Source organism: Chiroxiphia lanceolata, chromosome Z (genome assembly GCF_009829145.1).
Source record: "Chiroxiphia lanceolata isolate bChiLan1 chromosome Z, bChiLan1.pri, whole genome shotgun sequence".
NCBI classification, from domain to species: domain Eukaryota; kingdom Metazoa; phylum Chordata; class Aves; order Passeriformes; family Pipridae; genus Chiroxiphia; species Chiroxiphia lanceolata.
The window spans coordinates 69162287-69184061 of NC_045671.1; the positions used below are offsets into that span (position 1 = coordinate 69162287).

The following is a 21775-nucleotide window of genomic DNA, read 5'->3' on the forward strand; positions in this document are numbered from 1 at the left end:
AATGTACACTGGGATTACTTTGGGGGCATTGTTGTACCTCAACAAAAACTAAAATGTTACTGACTTGATTGTGAGATTTACTCTATCTTTTAGTATTGCAAAAAGTAAAAAAATGCAATTGATTTTGCTTTGCAGATATGGTTTGTAAGGGAAAAGATGTTTCAGGTCCTGCTTTTGCCTATGGTTCTGTCTCACTGGTTTTCACTGCCCTTAGCCTGTTTACTTCAGAAAATTTCACCTGATTAGTTACAAGATTTTTTGTATCATGTTTAATTTGTCCTTCATAGTCTCTCTGCTTTACTTTTTGGGATCATACATTCTCTGACTTAACAAAACATACAGGAAGTTTTCTCCACCGATACGATAAATTGTTTAAAAAACACAAGCAAGAAGAGCATGATATTGAAAGAAAAGAAATCCCTTGTTACAGCATCTAAAATGGGCTGTTTGATACGGGCTACAGATGGTCTCAGTCTGGTAGCACAGGGAAACAGTGAGCATTTTTAATTCAAATCCACCTGTAAAGAATCAGGTTTCAAGTTTTAACATGCTGTGTGTTTTTCCTTTTTTTTTTTTCCTTTTTTTTTTTTCTTCCAGGAGGCCAAAAGTCTAGCTACGTCTGTTCCTATCCTGGATCCTCACAGAACCTGTTGAGGGGAGCAAATCCATGCGTTTTTATCAGTCTGGGGCCAGGATATAACCTTCAAAAGAGAACTGTGTTTCCTGCAGAGATCCACGAGAGGAGAAGGGAGTAACCAAAAGTGAACTCCTGAGCTGCTCTGTGGAAGCTGTGGGATGCAGCTCCCACAGCAAGTTACCAGCTCAGCCCGTGCATTAGCCACAGTCCCACTGCTTACTCCTAGCTGCCCCTTTACTTGGGGTATGCACTTACAAGGTAATGGGCTGGAAACAGAGGAAGGCAAGTCTGTGAGGCTCAAGCATCACCTGGCAGCAAAAGATGGACTCAGGAGAAAGGTGTGTAGGGAAGACTGGTGCTACATCTGCTGTTGTTTCTCACCTCTGTAACATCTCTCTCTTGTTCAGCAAGTTGTCCTACAAGTTTCAGAAGACCTTCTCCTCTCTGGTGGTATGACAAACATGGTACCAACCAGAGCTGGAAGGTCCTCCTGCCCATGTGCTTTGGGGCTGAAGGTGAAAGAGGTCTCCACTACTGTGGTGCATTCCTGTCTGCCTGGAAGCAGCTGGCAGGCTGCCATTGGAAAGTTGCCATTTTTGTCTCGTGATGCTGTTGAGTGGCCTGAAGGACCCCAGAAAGCCTGGTTTCTGAGAGCCAGATAGATTAGGCAGAAACTTCATTCGCTCCTTAGCTAAAGCATTTCCTTCTGCTGACCACTCTCAGCTGCATTGTTTCCTTAACAGAGCCAGTGCAATCTCCCTCTTCACCTATCCATCACCTTGTCCTGTGTTCTTGTTTTTGTGCAGTGTTTGAAGTTGGCCAGATACTGCAACTTGCACCATTACCACACAAATAGTTCCAAGAAGAAAAGTCAGGTTCTCTGACAGCTTCCATAGAGCAGTTCCAGTGCTTTTCTGACAATCCCCTGCTCAGAAATCTTATCTGGCAAAACACTGTTCCGGTTTCAGCCTACAATTTTATGTGGCAAAAAGCTCCACATTTTAATTACATGTAATATAAAAAAAGCCAAAACAACATTGACTTTGATCAGCTTTTTAGTCCATCAAGCAATGGGACTGAGCACATTCTTGCTTTTTACCAGCAGACAAAGAGAGCAGGACCCCCTGTCTATCCTCTTAAGGTCATTTTTAAGATCACCCAGCCTCCCCATTATGTCCCCCAAATATTTCAGCTTCAATCTCTTCACACAGGAAAAACCCTGAGAGTTATTCCAAGCTCTCTGCTATTCCTTTAAATCTTTACTGATTCCCTTTCTACTCCGTTTTTTTATCTGTGAAATGAAGCAGGAGGCAGAACTCCAGAGTGCTGAAGTACATCACTACGTTGTATGAAGGCATCACAACATTTTCCCTATAGTTTTCCTTTTCCAATTTGTATGTTTCCTAACATCTACTTGGGTTTTTGAGCACAGTAGTATGTGCAGAAGAGCTGCACATACAGAACTACAGCTGTGCTGAGGCAGCAGAATAAACTGTTTCCATTTCAGAAATATCTGTAACACAACCCAAAGTCAGCAGACAGATAAAAGATAAGAGATGATGTGATAGACTGAGGGTCAGTAGCAGAGACAGGGAAAACACTCGGTTATCCTGAGAAAAGACCAAGGTTGTGGCTGAGCAGCTTGGTTCTGGCTTTCCCTCTGGGAAATGGATAATTGGGCTAATTACACCTATGTCCTTTGTCACCTCAAGCAATGTGACAAAGTGGGAAGGCAACCATCACAAAGGACTGTTAGGAACAGGCCTGTTTCCTAAAGTCTGTTTTCCTGCATCCAGGGGCCTACCTCTCCCACTGTCCCCTAAGAGGCTCTCTTCTTCCTCTTTTCCCCCTGTATCATGAATTATTTGCCAGGTCTGTTTAATATGAATCAGGAGAAATAATTCTGTTCCATGAGCTCTGCTCTAACAGATCTGCACAGATATGGTCACCCAAGAGACAACGAAACTTTAACTGACCTACTTGTAGCCAAAATTTAACTTTCAGCAAGGAAATAAGCAATGACTTCGATCCAAAGTTTTCAAGGAAGAAAAAAGGAGAAAACCAAAGATAAAAGTCAGCCAGTTATCCCTGAAAGACATAATAGACTCCACAGTGTATTTTTCAGGGTAGAGGGGAAGGAGGAAATGGGGAGCTCTTAATTCATGTTCCTCATTCCACTGGTCTCAGGGGTTCTTTGAGTCTTACAGCTGGTCTGATTTATAAATAAGTATATCTTTTGCTTTTTATTTCTTGCTTCTTTGTCATTTTCCTACTGGGACATCTGGTCCAAGAATGGCCACTAGACAGGAAACTATTGCAGATGCTTTAATGAACTTTGTTATTGAAGTGACAATTCCAATAACCAGACTCATGTTGTTGAGCCCATATGATGCTAAACGAAGAAGAGACCCTTTATTTCCTCCTTCACACATTTCCAAAACTGATTTTCTAACCTATTTCGAGCTCTATGCCTCATTTCAGAATAGAAAAATATCCAGTATTGATATCCTCCTCTTTCTAGATTTAACAAGAAATTATTTTGCAGTTTGGAAGAAGAAAATTAGCTCAGTTTCAACATCCAGAGAATGCCAAATTTGCAGCAATAAAAAGTAACCTAATAAAATGAGGGCAGACTGTTCCAAAGACTTAAATCTGCCTGCTTCCACTACCAGGAGCTGATTTTCTCTGACTATGGCTACTCTTGCCCCAGCCTGTGGCGCTGCACAGGGTTGTTGTGGCTGAAAGGCAGGGCCCAGCACCTGGCCTTGTTGAACCTCATTCCATTGGCCTCGGCCCATCAATCCAGCCTCTCCATATCCATCTGCAGAGTCTTCTTACTCCGCATGGGAACCCTCCCCTTCCTCTCCACTAGGAGCAATTGATGACAAGTGTGTTGACATGCTGTTCTTTTACGGGGGCTGCAGCTCAGTGAGATTTTTCTGGAAGGTCCTGGGGCAAACCCAGTCTTGGCAAAATCCTTGCTGTGTTAGCAGAACTGACACACCTCCTGTCCTGCACAGCAGGTCCCATTGAGATTACTTTAAAAATCAAAAAGCTGCACTAAAAATAGAAAAGGGTTTTGATTGGCCCTAGCATCACAGTAGAACAGAAAGATGTGGCCTCCCAGACTCATGCTGATGTTCAGACTTGAAGATGTGTGTGGTTAGGTCTCATTGAACTCAGTAGATTGCATCAACATACAAGTGCAGGTATTATGTTTCCTGCTTTTGACTAAAGCAGGCTAAGCTCTGTTTTTTTCTCTCAGAATCTGAAGTGAGAAAACTTGTTCTGCTTTCCCAAAACTTCAGCTTTGTTTCTGTTTTAATTCTGAATGTGTATTTCACTAAAGAAAATTGGTTTTGCCAGACAATGTCTGGCTGAGGGCCCACACACTCAGTGTCCCCTCTCTGACAGTGGCTAGCATTGGATGCTTCAGAGGAAGGTGCAAGATACTCTGTCAGTGCTCAGTTACAGAAGAAACAGGCCCTAGGGAAAATTTCTTCCCAAGCCCTGTTAGCTAGAGCTTGGCTTATGTCCTGATGCCCGAGGATTTATATTCTTTCCAAAATCTCTTGTTTATTTTTAAGTATTAACTGTAATGAATATGGCTTACATTGCTTTTCATGTTATGCCTAATCCTATTTTGAAAAGGTCTGCAGTCTTTGGCTTCAGCTGTATCCTCTGGCAGTAAGTTCCACAAGCTAATTGTGTATTGTGTGAAAAACTATTTCCTTCTATTAGTTTTCACTTTTGTGTCTGAATTATTTTTTCTATTTTACCCCTCCCTCCCCTTTTCCTGTTTTCCTCACAAATAGGTATCCAGCCCAGAGCTGGAGCAGAAGGGAGAGACGTGTATTATTGATCTAAGTTGTGCCTATGATTCAAAGACAGGCAATGGATTGGAACACATCACCCAGCCAACTCCACACCTAGCCAACCCTGACCAGTCTGCACTGTGCTGTGCCAGCACCCCAAAAGCAGAGCTTCTGTAAATAGCTTTCAGAGTCACAGATGTCCCTAGAATAACTTTTTTTTTTTTTTTTTACTTTATTGTAACAAGTTCTAATTTTTGGTAATGTAGTTCAAACATTTATTTATTTAGTTAGTTAGTTAGTTAGTTATGTCATATACTCACTGCTTTGTTACAGACCCGTGCTCTTTAGGGCCGAAATTGGCAACGGGAAAATTTACTATTAGTTGCCAGCTAGCATTCCTCCTCATTCACTAGACACAGTTCCCCTGAAAAGAGACAGATGGCAGAGGCAGCGACACACTTCCTTGGAGATTTTCCAGCAAGGAAAACTTCCTTAAATTAAAGGCTGAGTTTTCTGAGAAACCAAGTAGAAAAGTCTGCATAAGTAACTCAGGACTTATTCTTGCAATGTTCTTCACATCTCTTAAAATATGGCAAGTAAAAATTACTTTCCAACACTGCCTGTCACTATGAAGGTTCTCTGCTGGAGGTGCAAAACTGCCGGTTTACCAGTGGCTACAACTCACATGATTTCAGGCTGAATGGGCTCAGCTGGCCTGCATAAAGAATGCGTCTTTCATGGATGACTCTGCAGCAATACAAGATTGCTCCTCATGCTCTTCGTAGCATTAAATCTATCTTTTGATTTAAAAAAACCCCACGACTGCACTACACTTAAATCTCCTCTGATAATTAGATGTGTGCCGCAGTCTGTACTTCACAGGGGTTATCTACTATGTCTTCTAGAAAAAACCCCAGATTTCAGTCCTGCAGGCACATAAATCACCAGCCAAGCAAGCAGTTTAACTAATCAAAATCTGGGTCTTCAAACTGATGAAATTTAATGAATCGATTTTGGCGCCATTGTAGGCATAGCAGGCCGCTCCGTCATTGTCACTTATGGAACTGGAGGAAGTGAAACTGCTCCATTTTCAGTAACTACTTACTTAAAGGCAGAGTAGAAGTGGCATGGCAGTTTTATTCATGGACAGCCACCGGTCAGGGAATTCAAGGAAGCCAGCTGAAAGCGGGGGTGATTGCTGGGCTGGGTATTCTATCTCACGAATATGTTCCTGGGAGGTCTGGGAGATCACTCAAGCCAAGGTACAGGCAAGGTGCAGTGCTGACCTCAAGGTTACTGCAGTACCTCAAAGAACAGGATGTTCATCAAATGACTGCAGAAACACCTCAATGAAGGGCTGCATGGAAACAGGAAACACATGCTAACTGTGAGCTTTCCACGTTGAACTTGTCCTTTGCAGTTGCTCTGCATACTTGGGCACTGCCTTGTGTCAAAGAACCATTGCCTTGCAGCCCTTTGTCTTAACTGGTCTCACAATGAATTGGTCTCAGAATAAATTGGTCTCACAATAAAGTCACTGCTCAAGATGCCTGGAGTCACGGTGCCATGACAATGGGTGTGACAGCGTGAACAGGTCCATGACCTCACTGGGTGAAAATTGGGTGAAACAGTGGCAGATATTTATCCACTAGTGGGTGTTGCAAAGCAGTAGAGATGAAAATCAACTCAAGCACAACTAACAGGAAAGGCAGTGAAGAAGATGGGTCTTGCACAGGTCCTTACTCAAGGTTGAGGGCAGTCATGGCTGTAGAAAAGGAAGAACCTCTTCTGCACAACTCTACTTTCTCCAGTGATGTGTGTGAGAAACAGAGGTCTCCTTTTAGAGCCTGTAGAACTACTTACATTTGGGATCTTGTATATCCACAGTGCTTACTTGCCACCTTAGTTTTTTACTTAGAAGAGAAACTGTGGTGGCTCTCATGAGCCAGTCAAAGACTGCAAAGAACATCCTGTAGAACCCACATGACCTCGACATGGCACCTAGCCATAGCTAGGGACCTGTGTGATGCTGCCTCCCTCTCTGCATTGCCAGCTGTTAAACTGTGCAAAAGGACAGCTCCAAACTCCCTGCACACATTCTACCTCTCCTGCTCTTCCATTCACCCAAGTGCCTCCTGAGCGGGGTCTGGGAATGGAGTGGATGGGAGGTGGCAGTGAGAGAGGGCACTGTGCAGCAGTGACAACAACATGAATGATGGAAGCAAAATCTGCAGAGGACGTGAAAGGTTATATGACTGCCACCAGATACAGATGAACAAACTGCTACCTGCCTGCAGCAGCTCCCTGATGAGTCATGCTGTACAGGGGTGACATCTTAGCAGGAGGGTGGGAACTTCACCCCTCTGCCTGTTCCTCTGGAATGCCTCTTCTGAACTTTGGTTTAGTCTTGTCAGCTACTGGGTCCCAAAGGACAATGAAGGACTGGAGCTGTGTTTGGCAAAGTACAGGACAAGTAGTTCCCGAATCCCTCCCATTCACAGCCAAACTTCATGCACTTCAGCTCTGAACACTCAAAGTTTTAGGTGTCATGCATATATAGTAACAGGATGGGTTTTCATCTACTGCTGCATCAGAAGATCCAAGACATCCCAAAATTTTCGCAGGAAAAATGCACCAAGGAAGACTGCTCTTGAGATTCATTTTATTGCCATCAGAAAGACCTACTTTTGGAAAATCTTGCAAGTATTTGTAATTTCCTGAGTGCATGCACAGTGTCGTGAACACCCTGGGGACACAACTGGGTACACAGTAATCTTGCCTGTACTGTACTTCGTGATCAGGAACCACAGGAACAATCTGGAGAGAAAAGCTACTGCCAGCTGATTTGGGCTGGAAGAAGTAAATAAGATGAAGCAGTGTGGTAGGTGTGGCCAAGCTGCTTGGACTGAAAGTGAGCTGAAGCCTCACTCCAAAGTGGGAAGCCTTAACAATTGCTATAGCAAATTTCCCTAGCAGGAGTGAAGGTAGGCCCTTGCAAAGTGCCCCAGCTACACTCTCAGGTCCCCGTGCCGCCCAACATTTTTTGTTATATTGAGCAGAGAAAGAAAAAGGTTGATTGGCCTTTTGAATTAACAGATTGAATTCTGCTGTGTTATTAAAAGAGGTGGTGCTTTGATAGGGATAGATGCCTGTTTGTGCTTAAATGCTTACAAACGCAAAAAAGAACGAATCGCCCTAATTCCAACACTGCCTGGACTACTGACAAACTAAGAAATCTGAAGCTGGAAGCAGTCACATTTTGCTAGTGACACAAAACAGGATACCAAAAAAGAAGGAATGTTAAGACAATTACAAGACTGTAAATCAACTTCTATCAATATGAAGCAAGATTGCTGCAATTTTTCAGTCTCCTGACTTAGAGAAGATCTATTTTCATGTTGCTACAAAACCCAAGCCAGAAATTTGGAAGAGTTTTTTTGGTTTACCTATTCCTTTAGGGCTACTATGCTTCACTCTTTACACAGACCAGTGCATTTGCTTTCAATTAAGACAGGACAAAAGCATAAATCTAGGTTTCTTGCTGGACTTGTTTCTGTAAATCATTGCCCCCCTCTATCCCATCCAGTAGCCATCAGAGACACGCAAAATTGGTAATATTGAGTTTTTATGTTTGACAGCCTTCCTTCTCTCTCCCATTTAGTTATCCTAGACTTTCTAAAGCTGCAGGTACCTTGCAAGAACTACATGTACATCAAAGATGGCCCAACTTCATTTAACTGCAATATGAGAGATTAATTCCAGACTTAAAAAATCACAGCCTTAGCTACAGAGAGACCACCAGTTCTTCTTAGTTTTCCTGTAGCAAAGCCTGCTTTCTACAGTAACAGTGTCTACAACTTACAGATTTCAAAGATGTTGTGGTGGGGAAAAGAATCAGTTGCATCAGTGTGGCATTAAAATATGATTTTGACAGAGCTGGCATTTCTGAGATTCTGCTTCTTTCAGTGCTTGTACACTTGCTCTGTACCATGGTAGGTTACACTGAAGGGCTTTGCTGTTCAGAAAATAAGGGCTTTGAGGGGAAGAGAATTACAGGTTTTTTATCGGAAGGTAAAATGTAAAAGCATTACAATAAATCATAGATCTGTGGTTTGATGAGGTGTCTCTGACAGGACAGAGTTCAAAGAAAATCACTGTCTCTACCCTGTGAGTTCTAAAGATAACAGTTATATAAGAAACTGCAATTAAAGTAAAAATTCAATGTGGAAATCTGAGACCATCACCTACATGATACCACCAGGATACCACCTTCCTGGTACGCTGCAGGGTTACCAAAACCTAACCACCATCTTATACCTTCTTTCTGAGCTCTCTCCTTCTTATGCACAGGAAGTGCAAAAACCCAGATTTATCAAGAATAACCACAAATTTAGCTATTCTGCACAGGATTTCCAAAGAGCAGTCCAGGGCCAAGGTCCAGTGCCATGGGAGGTTCTGTTTCATATCAGGAGATGTTGGAACATCTCAGCGCCTTGGTGGATGGGGATGCTGCTCTCACCCGTTGACTGCCAGTGGGACAATCCATTCCCTGTTCCTGCCAGTGGAAAATCCATTCTCATCTGATGAGCATTCACAAAGTGTGTAAACCTACAAAAGATCTTTTGAAATCTGTGATTCCCAGATCTGAGCAGCTCTGAACTTCCAGACCAGCTGTTTGTTCCCAAAGACATTCCTTCTGCCAGAGCTGTCACCCCTGGCATGAGCCTGCTGCTAACTCCTGCTCACACTGAGAGTCCCGTGGTGGGCAAACTGGAGACCCTTTGTAACTTCCCGCACTGCAAAGCCCCGATACTCCCTTCTCCATCACTTCCATGCTCATAGTCATGCCCCACAGCACCACAGCTAGTTCCTGGCCACACAGGGCTCCCTGACCTGTGCAGGTGGGCAGAGCTACTCTGCCAAGGCACCTGTGCATTTGCAGGTTTAGAGGCTCTGTTTGGTCAATGGTGTTGAGTTTTCCAGTGCAGGAGTGGAACAGTTACCATCTCACAGCTCCACAGAGGTTGTGAGTAACAATAAAAGCCCTTTCCCACTGATAGCTCTACACAGGGAGCTCCCAGATCTAGTGCTGAAACTCCAGGCTGCTGGGGATCGACATGGGAGGAAGATACAGGATACACAGGCAGCCTGTGATGGACACCAGAAGCTGGACAAGCCTTGCACAAAGCCCTAGGAGCTGCCTAAGAGCAGTTACAGAGATGCTCGTAAATGGTGCATTTTACTTTTCATGCACCCTTAAATGTCACACTGTTTTTGTCATTTTGAATGCAACAACCACAATGAATGAATCAAACAAAACTCAGATAAGATGGAATGTAAATTCAAGCTGTTATGCACACTCCAACAGGCTTATATGGCAGGTAAAAAGATTAGCAAAGAAAATTAGCCAGCTAATGACCAAAACCACACACATACACCCATGCACACGTACATAGAGGTGCATGCAGTCACACTCACTCTTGGAGGCAGAAGGCTAAACAACAGAATCATATCCAATGCCGGAAATATTGTATGCTCATTAAAATACTGTCCAGACTGCTTTGTGATTACTATCCCAGGACTTTAAATGATGTCTGAGTTTGAGATGAGCCTTTCAGAAACAAAAGCTGCTGATGAATAGAGGAGGGAAGTGGAGATGAAGCCAGTGAAAGGGAGTTAGACATATAGGAGAGACTTTTCTCCTAGAGCAGCCAGAATTAGTTTGACAAGTAGCCACTGTTTCTAAGGCAGTGTTCATTCTTTCTGTCTGTTGGGGCATTATCTTAGATGATCAAGAAATTATGGAAATGAATGGGAGAAGCATAGCAGCAAAAGCTACTTAACATTACTCACAGTCACTCACAGCAAATCAAAGGGGAAAATAGAAACACGGACTGTGCTACATCCTCTCAATGCAATTGGAAGGATCACTGACCATGCCAGCTCTTATCCTTAACTGTTTGGGGTTTTTTTGCTGTTGTTAATTTTTAATTTGTTCTCCATTTGCAGTTTAAGACTGCATTAAGTGAATGAGCTAGTCTGTATCTTTCAGCTAAATGTAAAACAGATCATTCACAGAGTGAAAGGAAAAAATGCAGGGAGATGAATAACATTTAAAAAAATCATGCCTCGGGGCAATGTGGTCTTCAGTCACAATCCCAGAGAGTTATTCTTCCAGAAGATGAGTAACACCCTGCAAACTCTTCTCAACAGAGCATACAATGCTGACTCACTCTGGGAGGCAGATCATCTTTATTTTCTCTTAATGGTGAATCTGTCAGCTGTGCCAAAAGTGAAGTGAGAGCTTCTTCTCTCTTCTCAGGGAACCTGCAGCTAGCAGGTATACACTTTCTCTCTGAACTGTCCCCTTCTCCTTTCTCCCCCTACCTCTTTTTGGGAGAGTAAGGTTACCATGGTGAGCATAATATCTGTAATTTCCTAGCAGGAACACAGTAAATCAAATCAATCTGCAGTTGACATCTCTGTCTTCCCATTAATTCTCTGTTGTCTCCCCTTTATGGCATTTGTCATCCACAGAGGCAGAGATATTTTAGACTCCTTGGTCTCAACAGCAACAAATCAGCATTCCACATGGATGCAAACTGCGTGTTACTAGAAAAAAAATGGCTATGTGAAGAGGCTGATGGAAGCTGATGAGCCACAAAAGAGCTGGCAGGAATCCAGAGGGCTGGTAAATCCCTACCCAGGGCAGACCTTCAGGCCCACCACAAGTAGCCAAACCTGTAATGCAGAATGGGCTGGCAGTTTTGTACCTTGTGTAGATCCCACCCAAGTCAGACAACTTTCAAAACAAATAGACAGAAAAGCAGAAAACAATAAGCAGACATGAGTTAATGCTCACACTCAGGTCTGAGAGTCGTAGAATCACAGAATCACAGAATCACAGAATTAGCTGGGTTGGAAAGGGCCTCTGAGATCATCAAGTCCAACCCCTGATCCAACACTGCTGTGGTTACCAGACATGGCACTGATGCCACATCCAGTCTCACCTTAAACACCTCCAGGGATGGAGAATCCACCACTTCCCTGGGCAGCCCATTCCAATGCCTGATTACCCTCTCTGGAAAGAATTTCTTCCTAATATCCAACCTAAACCTCCCCTGGCACAGCTTAAGACCATGCCCTCTTTCCCTACTGCTGGTTGCCTGGGAGAAGAGACCGACCCCCCCCTGGCTCCCCCCTCCTGTCAGGGAGTTGTAGAGAGTGAGGAGGTCTCCCCTGAGCCTCCTCTTCTCCAGGCTGAACAGCCCCAGCTCCCTCAGTCTCTCCTCACAGGACTTGTGCTCCAGTCCCTTCCCCAGCCTTGTTACTCTTCTCTGGACCTGCTCCAGCCCCTCCATGTCCTTCCTGAACTGAGGGCCCAGAGCTGGACACAGCACTCCAGGGGTGGCCTCACCAGTGCTGACTACAAGGGAAGAATCACTTCCCTGCTCCTGCTGCCACACTGTTCCTGATCCAGGCCAGGATCCATTGGCCTTCTTGGCCACCTGGGCACACTCTGGCTCATGTTCAGCTTCTTGTCAATCCAAATTCCCAGGTCCCTTTCTGCCTGGCTGCTCTCCAGCCACTCTGTCCCAGCCTGTAGCACTGCAGGGGGTTGTTGTGGCCAAAGTGCAGGACCCAGCACTTGGCCTTGTTGAACCTCATCCCGTTGGAATCAGCCCAACTCTCCAGCCTGTCCAGGTCCCTCTGCAGAGCCTTCCTGCCTTCCAGCTGATCGACACTCCCCCCCCAGCTTGATGTCATCTGCAAATTTGATGGACTCAATCCCCTCATCTAAATCATCAGTAAAGATATTAAACAGGACTGGGCCCAGCACTGATCCCTGGGGGACACCACCAGTGACCAGATCCCAACTGGATGCAGCACCACTCACCACCACATGCAGAAGGAGCAGCATGTTTAGCATCATGGCTAAACAAAATGCAAGATGCTGACTGCTACCAGTCACCAACATACTCTGTCTCTCCCAAAGGTTAGCAAGGCTGATTTACCTTTCTGACAAATGCACCAGTAATGTAAATGAAACATAATGCTGTGTATGTGTGCTCTACATTAGTGCTCCTGCAGCCACATGACTCCATACCTACAGAGCCACCTGCATGTGTTACTGTGTGAGCTCATCCATTAGGTACTCACAGGCTATTCTTTCACACTGTTACCTCATCTGCAAAAAACTTTCCTAATCTGATTCTCAGAAGAACAAAACATTTCTTTTCCATGAAATTTTTCAAACAATGTTTGAGGAAGGGAAAATTTCCATTTGAATGGTCTGTCAAAGTCGCAAACGACTGACAACATGGACTTATCACAGTAAATGCCATAGAAACTTAGTTACAAGACTAAAATTTCAGTATTTAAGAGAAAGCAATTTATTTGTTATGCAAGATTTCTAGGCAGTTGTTTTCTGCTTCTGCTCAGGACTGGATGGCCTCCTTTATGCTTAACACAGTGTAAGAGAGTGGCAATGATGTCATTCATTGCTGCAGAGGAAATAAAAAGCTCTGAGCTTAGACCTTGGCAGGAAAAAACAGTTTTGCACCTAATTTCTAAACAAGTGTTTATTTTAAAAAGTTTGTTTTATTTGAATACTAGTCAGGGTCTGACAGGAGGTTGGTAAACTTTCCCCAGGCACCCACTCTCTGGACAAATGAAAAGTCAAGGCAGAGCAGAGGGACTGAAAGTACCTGGTTGCTCTCAGCCCCATGATCAGGTTACAATCAAACTGCTCTCTGACACCCTTACCTCCTCCTCAGCACTTGTGCCTGTGCATGTTAGAAGAGGTGAACTTCTCTGCAGCAGTGGCTCCTTGATTTTTGCACGATGTCCAGTTAGCCTTTTCTTAAATGACCCCAAAGTGCTGTGCACTTGACTTCTCCTGATCAGCCTCCTCCTTTGACCCACCGGCTCCATTGGTGGTGCTCCAAAATACTCACTTCTTTGGAAAATTTGGGCCAGAAACTCTAATCTGTAAAAGGCGAGGCCTGTGACAGAGCTTAAGGTCACAGCTGTAGTATGTAAAAGGACAAGCCAGGGTAGTCTGTGCCTGGCCACAAGCTATCTGAGATCTGAAACTAAAACATCATCTCACGGACGTGTGGCTATGGCTGTGTTTCTTCACACCTAAAGCACTGACAACACTAAGCTTACGTAAAAAGTGATTATGTAAAAGATGCCTCTGGAGGCAATCTAGAAACCACAACATGTAGAAGTAATTTGTACACCTGTAGCACAGCTAAAGGTAAATAAAAAGCAGCAGAAACCCCTGATTTCTTGTTTAGGGTTGTATTCTTTTCCTGGTAAATTACATAGTTAACAAACGTCCATAATGTAATTAATCTTAAATCTGGAGAGTGACGGAAGTGAAAGAAGGGCACATCTTACTGTGATCACAATTCAGCTTTATGTTCTAACACCGTTAGGTTATGGGATGAAAGCTCATTTGTCCACCAGTAAGGGAGTGCATAGAGATAAGGGCAGAGAGGGGGTCCCCTTCCCAGCCCATCACAGGAGCCATCTGCCACATATTGAGAGAGGAAACCTACCACTGTGATCTGCCTGGAAATGCTTTCTTGTACAGCTTTCAGAGGGGTATTGCTGCCTGTGGACACCTGGTTCCCCTCATGGGATGCAAGGAAAGTACATTCTGGCATTGTCCAAGTCTTGTGATGAGATGTTTACAGGAAGCAAAGGCAGGGAAAGAGAGGGATCTGAGAGGTTTGAGGGTGAACAAGCATTGGGAAACCGATAGGAGGACAAGAGGGGGCTGTTCATGTGTCAACAGGATGCTGATCATTGCACTTCTGTGGCTGAGCCTTGCACCTGATCAGTGCAGTCTGTCCAATCTTCTCACTAAACTCCATTTCTGACTCTTTCAATGGGTGAGTGGTGTGGGTGTGTCTGCACGTCATGCGTGTACCTACACGTGTCTGTGTGCCCAGCTTTGCTTCTACCTGGATGTGGGGCATGGATCTGCTGCAGCCTCACCTGCAGTGGGGCTGCCAGATTTTCCCACTTCCTAGCAAACAAAATATATTATCTTCAGGACTTTGAGAGATAGTTAGCATAGGGCAGAGCAGTACTAATTGCTTACAAGGAACATGCTGCTTTGTATCACGCTCAACAACAAAAAAAATTATTCTGCTTTCAGTTCCACACGGCTCACACATATCGTAACTACTTCTCACTCTAGGCACAGATAAATGCAATGTGCATCTCCTTGGGTTGAGGTGATCAAGGCAAAAACATAAGCAGGCTCATCCTTTTTGCTTCCTGTAAAAGGTTTTCCATGCAAAAATGGAAACAATACCTGTTTGAAAAAGGGAAACTTTTAAACAATTTGGGCAATTAAAAGATCTTGTCATGTAGAGAAATATTTTTAAAACTACGTGGTTTGGTGGAAAACACACCAGCACCATTTTAGAAATAGAATGCAATAGACCACTTTTTCTGGTCTATTGTAAGGCTGACTGTGCAGATGTTTTTAGTAATATCAGGTCTCTCAGTGCATACAAGATGCTATCCCTTTTTTTTTTTTTAAAATTATTTTTTGGCTGCAAAATCCTTTTTTTGGAATACATCAGGGACACAAAGCACATGTGTTTCAGACTGTGGTGTTATAACTTGGGGATGCTGACTGCAACTCGAAGGCAATAAACTTTAAGCGAAATAAATAGTAACAAGAGTTTTCCTTTGGAGATGCTCACCTGACACATAGACAGCCTGTGAACATGAGAGGTGATCACACCTGAAGTTAGGTTGCAGTGAAGAAAAGAACCTTTGCAAAACAGGGGGCTAACAGTAATTTTTAGGGGACCAAATTCAAGGAAACATAGCATCAAACAGGTCACTCAGCACAGCATCTTGTTACAAAAAATCCACAGTAATGCCCCAGGTGCCTATAACTCAAGTTACTTCTGGAAAATTCCTCACAGTCTGTCCTTTAACTTGTCTTGACTTCCCAGTGTTCCTCTAGAGCTCTGAGGAGCTGTGTTGGTGGAAGATGAGGATGTCTTGGCGACAGGTTTTCCAACACACAACTGGACCTTCGCCCACAGCCTCCATGGCTAGAGTGTGCAAAGGCTACTCACTACTGCTGTGGGATAGCCTCTGGAGAAACAGGACAAGGGAGGACTGATGTGGGTGGCAAATCCATGGAAAGGAAACCCTGCTGCAGCACTGGAGCTGCATCCTTCACATTCCTGCTCCATGTTGCACTGTACACAAGTGCCTTGGCAAAACCCCCATGGGGCTGCTGAGAGTGTCCTGCATACTCAAGTGGGAGAGGACCTTGGGGTACCCTATACCTGAAGAAAGGGAGGTTCTGCCCATCTGGCTACTCTTCACTGGCAGGCAAACCCAGACATCTGGCAGACCTCCACTAGCCACTTTCCTGACTAGGGAAAGGTTACTGTTCTCCTTTCCTCCCGTTTTTAGTCATAGTCATTTGGCCTTTGCTAAATATGCACCAGGTGTAGACAGGGTCTCTCCTTCAATAGCCTTTGTGGTATTTCAGATTCTTTTTGCTCCCTGGCTGCCTATAAACAATCAGTGACTGCTGGAAAGGATCTCCTCCACCTCTGTTTTTTGTCTCACAAGATTTTCTACTCTGAAGTTGCCATGAACACAGACTACCATCACATTCAGCAGTGTCGATTATTCTCTCTGTGCCTTCTCCTGGAGATGGACGCCTACACTGTTTCACCAGGGTGTTCAGCAAAGAATAAAATATTGAATCTGCTTTTCCTCTATACCAGTCTACTTTCGATTAAATTTGCCTTTGCCTAAACATGAGTTATCCACATTCTTGCAAAGAGCATTAGTAACTGAAGTGTGTCTGTGGTTCCTCACTGTTTCTGACTCTATACATTCCTTCTCTGTTCTTCATGGTTTGCCCTGTTGTTGAGATTATCTGTAGTGTGAAAACAGAGTACTATACACAGTGATCTACAGGGGCCTTCAAACTGGGTCACAAAACAGCAGACATACTCTCTGGTCTGTTTTTTTACATTGGATGGTGGCCTTTCCTGAGATCTACATGTAGACCTTGGACACAGTTTTTTCCCTCATCTGAAGATATGCGCTTGTCTTTCAGGGCTATTTGTTAGTCTGTACAACTCTGGAATAGCACTCAGTTGACTGTTTGCAACCATGCCTCCCGTTGAGAAGAAAGCTTTGATCCTTTCATTAGAATCTTAAAACAAAGGAGGATTTGGGGTTTCTTTTGTAACCTATTGATGGACGTGAAACCATTTTTGCTTATCCATTTTAACCATGCCATGCTAAACACAGTGGCTGCTTGAAACGCTTTTGCCGATGGTAGGAAATTTCTATGTATGACCACAGAAGATTAAGTTGTACTTTTTGCAGTAATATGGGTAAGGAAGTGGCAGAACCTTCTTTGTAACTCATACACCTTAAGTTTTGAATGATCTAAGGTTTCAATTGGGAGGCAGTGTCTTTTGGTAAACTGGTAGATTGAACTGGAAGAAGATATGTGAGCTTTTGAGCCCACCAATGTGTCTTCAGGCCTTTACAGCTTCAACAAACTCATCTAGTCCCACAATGTCCTTATACTGCACAAGCACCGCTTTCTGCTGGTATCCTGGGGGGTCACAGAGGTCAGTGTGGCTCCCTACAAGTGTAGTGGATATGGCTTGATATATGCATGTACTGTCTATACTACTTAGCATCTCTTAGTGAGATCAGCTGAGCTGACTAACATGACATGGACTTAGTTGTGGTCCCAACGTTATGGCTGCTGGGTTAGTAGCTACAGGTGTTGTCCTTGAACACAATAAATATAAGTGTGTAAAGTTGCTTAACTTGTGGTATCTCTTGCCTCTAAACATTGTCTGGACCACTTGCCATTTGTCCCGATTTATTTGTGCTGCAAACAAACCAAGAATATTTTTGAAGGCCTTTCTGTTGCATCCCATATATCATTGCTCATTAGCCCAGCAATTCTGTTGCCAGTGGTCAGCAAACTGGGAACAGTCTGGGGTTTGTGAATTGCCAGCCTGTCTCATATGTACCTTGCTTCCCACAGCCCTCAGACAAGTAGATGATACTATTTATTTAGAGGCATTTATTCAGTCAGCATTAGCCTGCTGCCTGCAATATGGATGCTAATGAATAGCTTCTAAGATGCCTTAGGTATCAAAGATCTCAGTTCAGTAATGCTAACAGCTCTGTTCCATTCTTCGAGCTCTTTGCATGTACTGCCAAGGATCACAGCAGTTGGTAGAAACAAGACACCCTGGGAAACCATGTCATATTTTCTCTTTCTGGCCTGTTTCTGTGTGCTGGAGTGGGAGGAACTGCAACCTCAGTGACTTCAGACACTGCCCTGGTGACTTTTGTGCACATCTCACAGCCTAGAAACCCACCCTGGGGCAGTCGGGGTAAGGAGCCTCATCCATGCAAACAGCTTTCCCAGCAAGTCCAGCATAACAAGTTCTAAAATCTAGCTGAGGCTCCCAGGGCTGGAGCCCATCTAGGGTCAGCAGTGCGACTGCATATCACTGGCACTCCTCTCTAGCTGACCTGGGCAATGGGAATCTGCTGGGTCATCCCAGCTTTTCTGATACGGTTCCTCACTTTCCTGGGCCTACTACAGCACTCCTCCATGTTTTACATAGCTTTTGTTGGCTTGGAAATACAGACAGGTACAGTGCTCAGGAAAGTACTTAAATGCCCTTAGTCAGCATATTTCAACTGTGAAGTAACTGAAGCCATATTCTCTAGTTCTTGTAGCCTGACCTCTTCTCATTTCCTGATGCTTTTCCTAAACACTTCCATGCAAAAACAGCTCTCTGATCCCTCTGGGATCCCTGCAGAAAGCTTCATGTATTTGCCTGCTAGGGCCTGTGCAGCAAGGCAGTACTCATAAAGGAGGTGTCAGAGAAATTCCCTGAACGACAAACAAAGCGAGTAAGTAAGAACAAACCCAAACACAGCATGTGCACCTTCCCTTCAGCCTGGGCTGCCTCTTACCCATCCTGCAGTGCCTGCAGTCCCCTACTAATGTGATTTTTCCTGGGAAGCTGTTCAGAAAGCCCTGACTGAAAGGTCTGCCTAGAAGATGCAGCTTTGCCTGGCCATGCTATCAAAAGCAGCTGCTCATACCAAGTACACTCTGTTTGTAACATTTCTCTTACGAAGATGCTCATGACTGATGTCTGCTGACAATAAGAGAAGGGTTTTCCTTTTCCTTACTCACATTGGCAGAAGAGGAAAGCTCACATACACCTCAAAAGTGAACTGCTTACCCTGCCTGTGTGGAGCTAAGCCACAGGACTGGAGACAGAAGAGGGCAGAACTCTGGGGGAGGCATTGCCTTTGGGCATGAGGAAGAAGTACAGCCAGGGACACTACAGGGGATAGGCAGCGTTGGCTCTGCTGAGAGTCGCACGAGGCCTGGGAACAGGCTGGCTCTTGGCTTCAATTACTGAGCAGCAGAACTGCACTTCAGAGACCATTTATCACTGCAATAAATCTTGCTTCTCGCTGGGCACATGTAGAAGCTGAGACATCTGACAGTGATGAGGGCTCCTGTAGGCAGGAGTTTGGCAGCACAGGCAGGCAGCAGTTTGTACAGAGCTACACACTACTGCCAGTAATGTGGCAGAAGCAATACTCTGTGACTAAAGCTGCTGTTTACAAGTACTTTCTTGGGGACTGGTGTGGGCAGTGAGAAGAAGGGGATTTAGATGAAGAAATCTCTTTTTAAGCAAAGAACTGAAAATGAAATTTAAAACAAATCTGCAGCCTCACAGCTTCTGTACAACATGTCACGTGTTGTCCTCCTGCTGTTCTGCCCTGAATGCCCCTCCTGGCTTCTGCAGAAACTGCTGGCAAGGTGAGCCTTTCCTTTAGCGTGAGGAGCAGGTCCTGCCATGCTCCCATTTTTAATGCTGCATTTGCTGAAGAAAGTGTGAGATGTCAGTGCCTTCTCATACCATATTCACACCCGGCTGCTGCACCCAGTAGTGAGTCAGCACCAGATGCTTGCAGGCTTGGGAGTCTCAGCTTCGCCAACTGTAAACCCCTGCAGCTCCACTGGCTACAAGAGCTCCTCAGAGCAGCACCAGCTGGAAACCTGCCCCTGTAAATCTCTGGGGACGAGGTGCCCGAGCAGCTCTGCCTCAAGCTGGTCCTGCTCAAGGATCTCATTCTTCCTAGTTACTGAGTCCATTTCCACTCCTCCTGAAGCATAAAGCAATTAGGTGGAAGTGGGAGCCAGGGCCCTTTATTTAGACTGAGCATGCAGAGTTTGCTTCATCCCTAGTCTAAGGTCCAAATGAGTGTAAATGAGAGTCAGAAGCTTGTGTGCCTGTGTGTAGGGAAGTGGTAAGGCTGCAGCCTGCTTCTGTCTTTCTGGGAAGAAAACGGATATTTGTAAAGCCCGCACACATCTAGTTTGGAGACAGACTTAATAACCATTATGTACAAAATAGCAGGACCCTATTTTTAGCCACTAGGTAATGACAAGGTATCTGTCAGTGCAATGTTCAAAACTCATCCCATGCCTGTCATTTTCTTTTCCCCTCTCTTCATGTCATTACCATCCCTCCTCCAAATTTTCCCCTTCTTATGGAAACTGGGAAACATTTCATGAAGTTGGTAATGAGATTCCATCTCCACATAGACAATGAATCATCCAAGGAGTTTTCACCTCCTTTCTCCATGACTTTTTACAACAAACAGATCAACAGACAATTCTGTGATCACATAACAGGAACACGAAAGTCTCATGTCCCTTCCCTTCCCTTCCCTTCCCTTCCCTTCCCTTCCCTTCCCTTCCCTTCCCTTCCCTTCCCTTCCCTTCCCTTCCCTTCCCTTCCCTTCCCTTCCCTTCCCTTCCCTTCCCTCCCCTTCCCCTTCCCCTTCCCCTTCCCCTTCCCCTTCCCCTTCCCCTTCCCCTTCCCCTTCCCCTTCCCCTTCCCCTCCCCCTCCCCCTCCCCCTCCCCCTCCCCCTCCCCTTACTTGCATTTCTGGCCTGTATATTGAGATGAGCAGGGTTTGAAGCATAACCTTAAGAGAACATTCCTCTGCAATCATACCTAGCAATCAAAATCTGAAACACTGACACTATCTTATTACCCTGATGATTTTTTCAAGTGCATGAGTCTCATAGTACCACAAGTCAAAAGGAAATCATGGAACAAAAGGGGTTAACAAGAGTGACGTAGCCCTCACATGCATTGCTAGAGCCAGGGATGACAGAAGCAGCACACAATCTGCTAAGTGAAGGGGCTGTGCTAAGGCCCTTAGCAGCACACAGTGCCCAAAGTGTTGACATACAGGCACAAGCACAATAAATTTTTATTCTGCTGTGTTTTATGGCACGTCATATCCAAAGACATACCTCAAATGGTCTGAGGCACCAGAAAGCAATGATAAGATGAGCAAACCAATGCAAAAAAGGGATAGCATTGCGTTTGCAGACAGTTCACAGGTAAACTCAAGCATTTCAAACAACTCTAGAAAATAGGACTCTAGCATGGCTACTGCCCAAAACCGTTCAGCTGTGCAGAGCTATTATTTTAACAGCCTTATACATAGCCTCTAAATAATAATTGGTTACCAAGCTTTCTAAAACTAGTATCTAAAAGAATTCCCCTCACTTAAGAATTCCCTCACTTCCCCTCATATTAGGGTCAGCAAGACTACTTCTAACATGACTCCATTATAGCAAAGGTATTTTGCCTCTGATCTATACAGTTACACCAGGTCAGTGCTGCACTCTCAAAAGCATAACTCAACCGTGACTCCAGAAGACTGGCAGTAAAGAACAGCCAGGGTCAGTAATTTCCTCATCTGCTCCAGCTGTGTCCTCAATACATACAAGGTTGCATCATCCCTGTGATTTAGGAATAGGCAGACCCCAGCAGGCAAAAGTTGTTCTTGCTATATTGAAGGAGAACTGAAAATATGCAACAGCAGGAGTCTCCCCAGTCATTTATCTCTGAATTTCAGTGAATGTCTGAACACTAAATCATGCTCTTCCAAAGCTAATTTATAACCTTTTTGTTTTTTTTCTCTGTACTAGTACTCTGGAAACTTGTGGGCAGGGTAGTAGTTTTCCAAGGCTAATCACGTTGTGTCACTAAAATACTGCAAATAATCATCGTGTTCTTGGATTGCAAGAAACATGCAAGAGCTCTAGTGATGGAGCAGTCTTTCAGGTAGCATATGCAGCAGTCACCTGAACTCAGTAAGTGATCAGAGGCACCTCTTGGCTGAAGGGCAATGGAAAATGAGGGTGTTAAAACAGTATCTGTAGCCCATCGGCAGAGAA

At 44.5% G+C, this 21775-nt stretch overlaps 1 protein-coding gene across 15 annotated transcripts in view; it reads right to left on the minus strand.

Annotated features, from left to right (window-relative positions):
• NRG1 (neuregulin 1) overlaps positions 1 to 21775 on the minus strand; it is a 449095-nt gene that overhangs the window by 51941 nt on the left and 375379 nt on the right. The window lies entirely within an intron of this gene.